Below are 10,364 nucleotides of genomic sequence, written 5' to 3' on the forward strand. Positions count from 1 at the left end.
CGGGTCTGCCGATGGATGGCATCACTCAGCCCCTAAGTGGCAGAGAGGACCGGGGGATGCTGGCCCGGTGGTCTGAGGTCACAGGCGCTCCCGGGTGCATGATGGTGGTCCAGCGGCGGCTCCTGCTGGACCGGAATGCTCTTGCCAGTGTGGCGATTCTGACACTGGAAAGGTGTAGGGGAACCGTGCATATTCGAGCAGTGGTGCAGGAAGACCTTCCCCGTGGCTGGAGCTTCACGGTCATGCAGGAAGATGGAGCCCAGGCAGAGGACATATACAAACCTGTGGGCGGTCGTCAGTGCCCTGGCCAGTTGGTCAGGGGCCTAGAAGGAAAAGTACTAAAAAATCAGAGACAAAGACATGGGAGGTAGAGGCATGCATGTAGGAGTGGGCAGAGTGTGAAGATAGCTTTACAATCATATGTTCATGTCCTCCCACCAGAAAGTGTCCGTCGTGGGAAAGGCACTGAACAGCTATGGTGACGAAATGATTTGGCCCATCCTGATCATTAGCCATCCGAGAACAGGCACAGTGGGCCCACCAGGGGGGTGATCAAGACGGCAGAGAGGAGAATACACATGCACCCGGCCAGACGAATTCCCACTTGCAGAGGCTGACATAGCTGCTGTGGCCTCTAAAGATCTCACTTGCCAGCAACGGAGACCAATGCTGAGCCTCCCATATGTTGGTTTCTCAAGGAGACCAACCATCAGCCTGGTGGCAATTCAGCTACACTGGGCCCCATTGCCCAGAATTCATCCTTCCAGGAACAGGTACCTAATTGGTGTACTGGTTTGCCTTTCCTGCCCTCAGAGCCTCAGCCAGCATCACTCTTTGGGGGCTTACAGAGTGCCTGACCCTCAGGCGGGAAACCCCACATGACGCATCATCTGAACACTGAAGCAGAAGTGGTAGCAGACTCATTTTCCTAGAATCCCCTGGTTGTGTCACGTACCACACCAACCAGAGGCAGCCGGCCTGCTAGAGCCCTGGGATGGCTTTTTGAAGGCTTCCCTGAAGTGCCATCTTGGAGGTAATAGTCTGCAAGGAAGCGGTGTCACTCCCAGGATACAGTATACGCAGCAAATTAAGAGACCTCCCAAGAAAACCACAATTTGAAAAGATACGTGCACCCCAATGTTTACAGCAACATTATTTACAATTGCCAAGACATGGAAGCAACCTATATGTCCAGTGACAGATGAATGGATAGAGAAGATGTGGTGTATATATATATATATATATATATATATATACACACACATATAAAGGAATATTACTCAGCCATAAAAGAGAATGAAATAATTCCATCTGCAGCAACATGGATGGACCTAGACATTATCCAACTAAGAGAAAAACAAATATCATATGATATCACTTATCTGTGGAATCTAAAATAAAATGATACAAATGAACTTATTTACAAAACAGAAACAGACTTACAGACATAGAAGGCAAATTGAAGGTTACTAAAGGGGAAAGAGGGGGATAAATTAGGAGTTTGAGATGAACATAAGCACACTACCATATATAAAATCACCAACAAGGACCTACTGTATAGCACAGGGAACTATACTCAGTATCTTGTAATAACCTATAATGGAAAAGAATCTGTAATAGAATAGATATATATGTATGTATAACTGAGTCACTTTGCTGTGCACCTGAAACTAGCACAACATTGTAAATCAACTATACTTAAATAAAAAAAAAAAATCGAGTGACCTCTCCATGTGGCTCTGTATCTCCAATGGGAAGAATACACAGTTCTCAGGACCAAAGTGGTCCCACTTACTGTCACTGCCAATGGCCCACCGGGAACTCTGTGCTCTCTCCAGTTGCAGTGGAAACTCGAAGGAGTCCCTCTCACAGTAGCAAACACAAAAGTTATCCCTGGAACTACAAGCTGCAGGTCCTTGTGACCAGAGCCCAGCAGGCAGAAGAGGAGGGTGATTGTCACCGGTCATCGGGAAGAGAGGGCTGCTCTTACACGGCTGGGCAGGGGGGAGCACGTGTGGGACTCAGGTGACCACCGGGGCATCTCCTGGTACCCCTTTTCAACCGTGTGATGAACAGACCCGACAGCAGCCCTGGCCTGAGAAAGGTACGCTTCAGAGAGGAAGAGCTGGCTGCCACTGCCAGGTGGGCCCCCAGGCTCTGCAGGGCTGGCTGCTGAGGGAGGGCAATGGATAAGGGATAGTGGAGGAGAGTAAGGATGAATGGCATTTGCAGTCAGAGACCAAGAATAGCCACTGGGGCTTGTTTATGTCCCACCAACTCCCTCCTCCACGTTTCCACTTTGGGTGGGAAGTGAGAACCCTGGGACCCTGGAGAAGCTTCTCCCTGAGCATCTGTGCATCTGTGCAGTGTAACGAGTGGAGAGCGGGAGCCTTGAAGGTCACCTCTCAGATTCCCCTGCTGGGAGGAATGGGGGTCGCTGAGGGCCTGGGGCAGCCCCCTTGGGATCCACAGAGCAGCGTTCCCGCCGAGGACACGCCGGCTGTCCCAGGCAGCGCCAGCCAAGCCTGCGGTGGTGCTGGAGCTGGGCCCTCTTTCCGTCACGGGCCTCCCCGACTGGACACCTTTGCTGTTGGCTCCACGACAGCCTGGCCTTGTCTGTGTGGCTCTCTAGTCTGAGCGCCTCCACCCCGAGCCTCCTGCCTCCTCTCTCTCCTCACGGATGTCAGACCCGCATCCAGGGTCAAGGGCTCTCTTGGCCCTTCCTCCTCCCTCCATCCTTCCTAAGTCTTTCTCCCAATCAACGTCCTCATTGGACCCGGAATGACACAATAACCAACCACCCAATTGTCACCTCTTTGTGACAGTAGCCAATCTAGAAACAAGATCTTTTATAACCCACCTCCTAGGGTAATGAAAATAAAAACAAAAATAAACAAATGGGACCTAATGAAACTTAAAAGCTTTTCCACAGCAAAGGAAACCATAAATGAAACAAAAAGACAACCCTCAGAATGGGAGAGAATATTTGCAAACGAAGCAACGGACAAAGGATTAATCTCCAACATATACAAACAGCTCATGCAGCTCCATATCGAAAAAACAAACAACCCCATCAAAAAATGAGCAGAAAACCTAAATAGACATTTCTCCAAAGAAGACATACAGATGGCCAACAAACACACCAAAAGACGTTCAGCATCACTAATTATTAGAGAAATGCACATCAAAACTACAATGTGATCCCTGTTTCTTTTTTTTTTTTTTTTTTATTTATTTATTTTTGGCTGTGTTGGATCTTCATTTCTGTGCGAGGGCTTTCTCTAGTTGCGGCGAGTGGGGGCCACTCTTCATCGCGGTGCGCGGGCCTCTCACTATCGCGGCCTCTCTTGTTGTGGAGCACAGGCTCCAGGCGCGCAGGCTCAGTAGTTGTGGCTCACGGGCCCAGTTGCTCCGCGGCATGTGGGATCTTCCCAGACCAGGGCTCGAACCCGTGTCCCCTGCATTGGCAGGCGGATTCTCAACCACTGCGCCACCAGGGAAGCCCAGATCCCTGTTTCTTAACCAGCCTAAGCCCAACTCATTCAAGAAGTACATTCCAATTCCTCTTTTCTGAGACATGCCATAGTTCCTTTGAGTTGCATTCCCGGCAACTAGCAAAAAAACAAAACAACAACAAAATAAAAACAAAAACAAAAAACCTAATAAAAAACAAAAACCACCAAAAAACAACAACAACAACAAAACACCAACATAGCTTTCTGACTACCACTGTATCTGGCCGTCTTTGGGACGTTCAAGAATTATTAGCATTAAAAAAAAAAAAAAAAAGAATTATTAGCATTAGACAAACTTTGGTTTGATTCTCGATTCTGCCACTTATTAACCTGTGGGATTTTGCTAGAACTAATTTAATCTATATACAGTAGTGACCCCAAATCCCACAGTAAATTTTACTAGACCAAACCTAAACTAAATGCATCTTAGATCCCTAAAATGTTTGTGACTGCTCCAGTTTTCTACCCACCACTCACAATAAAAGGGAATATGTGTTGGAGGGATAATCAGATGGAAAGAGGTAGTGTTATTACGAGATTACAGCAAACATAGTGAACGTCTGCAAATTCTGTAAAAATATATGACCATATGAAAACCCTGCTAGGGTTCTTCCCAAGGGCTTTGAAGATTAAACTTCATTAGCTTCAATGTAAATTAGTTTTCCGTGTAAAATAATGAATGATTGTATGCACCATAAAACCATTGTCTCCTTCAAGAAAAGCTGACTACTTCCTGGGTATTCAGTTTTGGGGATGGTAGATTCAAAAGGCAGCTTGGCTTTGAGGCTAAAAGAATAAGAGAGTGGAGGGGTAGAGAGAGAGACAGATATACAGACAGACAGAGGAAAAACTTAGAATTAGGAGAACCTCTGCTTAGGACCTGGGAAGAGAGAAGCCTAAAGAATATTCTTAGGAAGTTTTGTTCTATGTGAGTGTGACCAACCCTTCTGTAATACCCACATTATTATTAAAATGTTTGGAATTTAATATGTATTTATTTATTAATATCATTGGGTGGCCCTGGTTCGTTAAATTATACTCAGTTTACACACATGTGCAGGTTGTAGTGGAAATAATGACAAAAAAAATCACATGCTAACTTTGTGCAGGTGCCGTTAGAAGGTCTTCTCCCGTGTGACCTCATTTAATCCCCACAATAACTGTTGAAGGTAGGTACTCTCATCATTACCATTTTATAAACGAGGAATTGAGATCAAAGCCTTCCTAACTTCTTCAGAGTCACACAGCTATTATTAAACGGTGGGGACAGGATTGAAATCGAACCTGACCTTGGAGCCTGCGTTATCGATACAATACTGGCAAGGAGGTACATAGACGCCTCCATAGATGTCCTTAATTCACTACTCTTCTAACCTTCTCCAGGAGGGGACAAATCCCATTTCTTCATCACACCTTTGTCTCAAGTGAATTGAAGCAGGGCAGGTTATGTTATTCCTTATACTAATTAGTTTTCCCCTCCATTAAATATAAATCCCAGCACTGTGTACAAAGAACCCATGAGCTTTGGAGGCAGATAAGACCTGAGTTTGAATTTTGGCTACGTTACTTAGAAGCTATGTGAATTGCGGTAGTGTCGCTGAGTCCAAGGTCACTCTGCTAGCTTCATGATAGGCCAATGAATCGGAGAAAAGGCATTGAGGCCAGGAAGACGACTTTATTTGGAAAGCCGGCAGACCGAGAAGACGGCAGACTAATATCTCCAGAAAATCATCGTATTGTGGTCTGGGTGCCAGTTTCTTTTATAGCACAGAGAGGGGGAGGAGATGAGGAAGTAAAGTGAAAAGACCACAAGGTTTGCAAATGTCCCCAGGAATGGCCAGCCTCGGGGAGGGGATGTGTTAATGTCTTCTTTCTTGCAGCCATCCGCAGGGGGACAGGGTCAGGATGTTTCCCTGAGCAAAGGCACTTTAGTTTACCATTCAGGCAGAGGGCAGGGTTCCCCGAGGCAGGCCATTATGTATAGACAGTAACCTTTTAGTGAACAAAAGCAGCGGAAAGTAAAGGTTAAAGTAAAGGAAACAGATCCAACATGGAGTCAGATTTGGTTCTTCACTGTAACAGTAGGATCGCATTTCCTTATTTTAAAACAGATGATAATAGTATGTAGTTTACAAGCAGTGTTTATGTTACATAAGATAATGTCTATCAGATGAATGGACAAAGAAGATGTGGCCCATGTATACAATGGAATATTACTCATCCATATAAAGGAACGAAATTGAGTTATTTGTAGTGAGGTGGATGGACCTAGACTCTGCCCTACAGAGTGAAGTAAGTCAGAAAGAGAAAAACAAACACTGTATGCTAATGCACATATATATGGAATCAAAAAAAAAAATGGTTCTGATGAACCTAGGGGCAGGACAGGAATAAAGACGCAGACACAGAGAATGGACTTGAGGACCTGGAGAGGGGGAAGGGTAAGCTGGGACGAAGTGAGAGAGTGGCATGGACATATATACACTCCCAAATGTAAAATAGACAGCTAGTGGGAAGCAGCCGCATAGCACAGGGAGATCAGCTCGGTGCTTTGTGACCACCTAGAGGGGTGGGATAGGGAGGGTGGGAGGGAGACACAAGAGGGATGGGATATGGGGATATATGTATATGTATAGCTGGTTCACTTTGTTATACAGCAGAAACTAACACACCATTGTAAAGCTATTATACTCCAATAAAGATGTTTAAAAAAATATAAAAAGAAAAAAGATAATGTCTATAACAACACCTAGTGTATATATCACAAGGGTTTAATATATGGTCATTTTCTTTCCTTCTTTACCAGGAAATTAGCTAAGATACTCTAAGTATGCTGGTTTGTTTATATCAATATTCATATTTTCTTAAACACTCAACCTGTCCAAATATTAATAGTTTGGATACTTTCTTGGTAAGTAATTTTCCATATCGAGGTGATGAAGAAAGTGTGTGTAATAGCGTAGCTTGTGTAAGAATTGGGAGTAAGTTTATATAGAAGTTTTGCCAACTGATTTCTGTAGAAATATGAAGAGCTTATTTATCTTTTAAGTGTAATTATATTTGATTTACAGTTCTTTTCTACTCCTTAATTCAAGACCTAATGCTTTTATGTGCTTTTCCACCAAAACCATAAATATATGACATTTCGCTGGTCATCATGCCAGTGGAAAAATATTAGCTCAAAAATACCCAGGATAAAGATCTTTCCTAATTGTTATTAATTCATTCCACTCTAAGGATGAGATTATAAAATTTTGTATCATTGCTCTAAATTAGCATTTTAACATGAAAAAATGTTAAAGTCTATAATTAGAATGTAGAAGTCTACAATTTTAGGGATCAAACACCTACATACACCTTTTTTAGAAAACAGAATGACATCGCAAAGCTTAGCTAAGCAGCTACATTTAGAGCAAAATGTTAGTATGAATCAATTACAATAAATATTTATTAACTTTACACAAAATAGACATTGTTGCAGTGGAAAAAACCCCAACGCATTAGGAATGCAGCTTTATTTTTATGGACCATCTAAATCAGCGTTAAATATTAGTCTTGTTTATATTAGTAAACTTTTAAGAAGTATAGCAAAATCCCAGAATAGAAACAAAATATAAACTTAAATTCGTATAGCACATTCTTAACATATTCATCAAAAGGTAACATTGTCCGCATAAAGATTTCAATGCAAATTTGTATTTTATATTAATGAACAAAATGATGAAACTTTTTTATGTATATGGAGAAAACGTTTTGTGAAAATTTTAAGTACATAGGAGACCCTTTTTAATCACTTACCTTAAATGAGTTTAAGATGATTATCTGGGAAGATACATAGATACATAATGACTCATTGGTGCGTTACCAACTCTGGGTCATGTACGTGAGGTTTTTATGTATGGGTGATCTTCCATGGACTTCTCAGGTTTTGTTGGTTGGTTTGTTTTGTTTTTGTTTCTTTTTCCTATTAAGGGTTCAGAATTAAGCTGGAAACAAAGGAGGGCACTTTAGTGTGGCTGGTATAACACATTCTCTTTAGAGTTTTGTTGATGTCACACGGAAAGTGAGCTCACTGGGAATTCACACCAACGGGGCGTAAAGTGAAGCAGTGAGCTACGATGCGAGAAAATTCTATCTTGGTCTCTCCGGTTTCCGAGTATCTTACAAGCATTGATAGTTCTGTTTGGATTATCTGTTCAAAGGTGTTTGTGTAGCAAGTGGCCTTGGAAGATAGAGCTACTGTGTCCCTCTGGGACAGAGGGCTGGTGTGTCTGTGGTCCGCTGTGATAATAAGGATGATGTCTTCTTCCCAAGCAAAGGTCATGTGCAGGTTTGCTCTGGTCTTCTACTGATACAAGATTGGGGTGGGTGGCCTCAGCTGGAGGACCTTTCCTGGGACGCAAGCCACTGTGTGTGGGGGCGTCGCTTGGCCCTGTCACGTAGCCCTCCCTCCTGGAGCTGAGAGAAGAAGAGGGTGGAGCTCAGGCTACTGCTGTTGGTGTGGGTAAGAAACTGTCCTGTTCTCTGACCTGGGAGCATCGCGGCCTCCGCACGTCCCCCGGGAGCATCGCGGCTTCCGCACGTCGCCCTCCCATCGCGGCTTCTGCACGTCGCCGAAACCGTGGCCGTCCAACGCAGCTCGCAAGCACAGCATAATCCCAAACTCATCAGAGCTCTTGGTGGCTACTACAGACTGTTTACAGACCTAGATACTGTCATATGGCGTGAAACATCTATATACACCCCGGATAACCAGGAACATTTCACTGGGGTAAAGTGTTATATGGGAAGTGACTCATGACTGCCTATGGAATTATAAGAACTTATCTTCCTGCTGGCTTGGGACGGGCCAGTACTCTCGGGACACTGAGAATGTTTCCAGCTGTGACTCACAGGGCTGAAAACACGGGCCTGATGTGAAAACTTCCCAGGATGTGGTCTAGCATGAAAAGACAAGCTGGACCGAGGAGAGTCTTCTCTCAGGATTCTGAGTGGGAGACAGAATCCGACACGGCAGGTACTGCAGCTGAAAGGATGTGGAGAGAGGTGCCCATGGATGGATGTCGTCAGAGCCATGAGATCTCAGGCGAGTCAAACTTCTCAGGAAGAAAAGTGTGAGGAAAGGGAGCTCCTTTATGAAGTAGAAGGCCAAGAAGAGGCGAGAAGTGTAAACACACACAGAGCAGCAGAGATCAGGGAAGCCAAGGGAGCTCCTTTATGAAGTAGGAGGCCGAGAAGAGGAGAGAAGTGTGAACACACACAGAGCAGCAGAGATCAGGGAAGCCAAGGGAGCTCCTTTATGAAGTAGGAGGCCGAGAAGAGGAGAGAAGTGTAAACACACACAGAGCAGCAGAGATCAGGGAAGCCAAGGGAGCTCCTTTATGAAGTAGGAGGCCGAGAAGAGGAGAGAAGTGTAAACACACACAGAGCAGGAGAGATCAGGGAAGCCAAGGGAGCTCCTTTATGAAGTAGGAGGCCGAGAAGAGGAGAGAAGTGTGAACACACACAGAGCAGCAGAGATCAGGGAAGCCAAGGGAGCTCCTTTATGAAGTAGGAGGCCGAGAAGAGGAGAGAAGTGTAAACACAGAGCAGCAGAGATCAGGGAAGCCAAGGGAGCTCCTTTATGAAGTAGGAGGCCGAGAAGAGGAGAGAAGTGTAAACACACACAGAGCAGCAGAGATCAGGGAAGCCAAGGGAGCTCCTTTATGAAGTAGAACGCCGAGAAGAGGCGAGAAGTGTGAACACACACAGAGCAGGAGAGATCAGGGAAGCCAAGGGAGCTCCTTTATGAAGTAGGAGGCCGAGAAGAGGAGAGAAGTGTAAACACACACAGAGCAGGAGAGATCAGGGAAGCCACGTGGCTCCAGAGACAGAGGAGGGCTCCTCCCCGGGGCTGCCTGGGTTCTTGGCTGTTTCCAGCTTCACTTCACGCCCCGTTTGTGTGAATTCCCAGTGAGCTCATGTCCCATGTGACATCAACAAAACTCTAAAGAGAACATCTGTTATACCAGCCACACTAAAGTGCCCTCCTTTGTTTCCAGCTTAATTCTGAACCCTTAATAGGAAAAAGAAACAAAAACAAACCAACCAACAGAAACTGAGAAGTTCATGGAAGATCACCCATACATACAAAACTTATGTACATGACCCAGAGTTGGTAAGGCTCCAGTATGAGTCATTATGTATCTATGTATCTTCCCAGATAATCATCTTAAACTCGTTTAAGATAAGTGATTAAAAAGGGTCTCCTATGTACTTAAAATTTCACCAAACATCTTCTCCATATACGTAAAAAAGTTTCCAGAAGGCTTCATCTTGCTCTGATGACATCAAACAAAAATGACATAAAAGTCCATGATTGAAAGATTTGTTTCTTTATGTATTCATTCACTTTAACAAACTTTTCCTAAGTGCCTTTTATTTACCTATTTATTTTTTAGGTGGCATACCTTTATTTTTATTTACTTATTTTTCAAGCAGTCACCAAGTTTTGTTGATTCTGCTACCTAAATACTTCTTCCTTATATCTACATTCTGTTTTTAAATCTATTTTTTTAACTGAAGTATAGTTGCTTTTCAGTGTTGTGTTAGTTTCAGGTGTGCAGCATCTAAGGTACGTTTTGTACACCTGGGCATGGGGAAAAGAAAAGAAGACTTCCTAAATAGAGTAAGATACAGGTTTTGCGTTCGGAAAGTACACAGTCTACGGGGTGAACAGAGAGCAGAGCACCACAGCACAGTCAGACTGTGGAAGTGGAAGATTTACAGTGGGGGCTGCTCAGGTGAACCATTTCAGGAGGGACCACTCACTCAGAACCCAAGACAGTCTATGGATTCTTTAGCTCCAAT

The sequence above is a fragment of the Balaenoptera ricei genome, chromosome 5, assembly GCF_028023285.1.
Source record: "Balaenoptera ricei isolate mBalRic1 chromosome 5, mBalRic1.hap2, whole genome shotgun sequence".
NCBI classification, from domain to species: domain Eukaryota; kingdom Metazoa; phylum Chordata; class Mammalia; order Artiodactyla; family Balaenopteridae; genus Balaenoptera; species Balaenoptera ricei.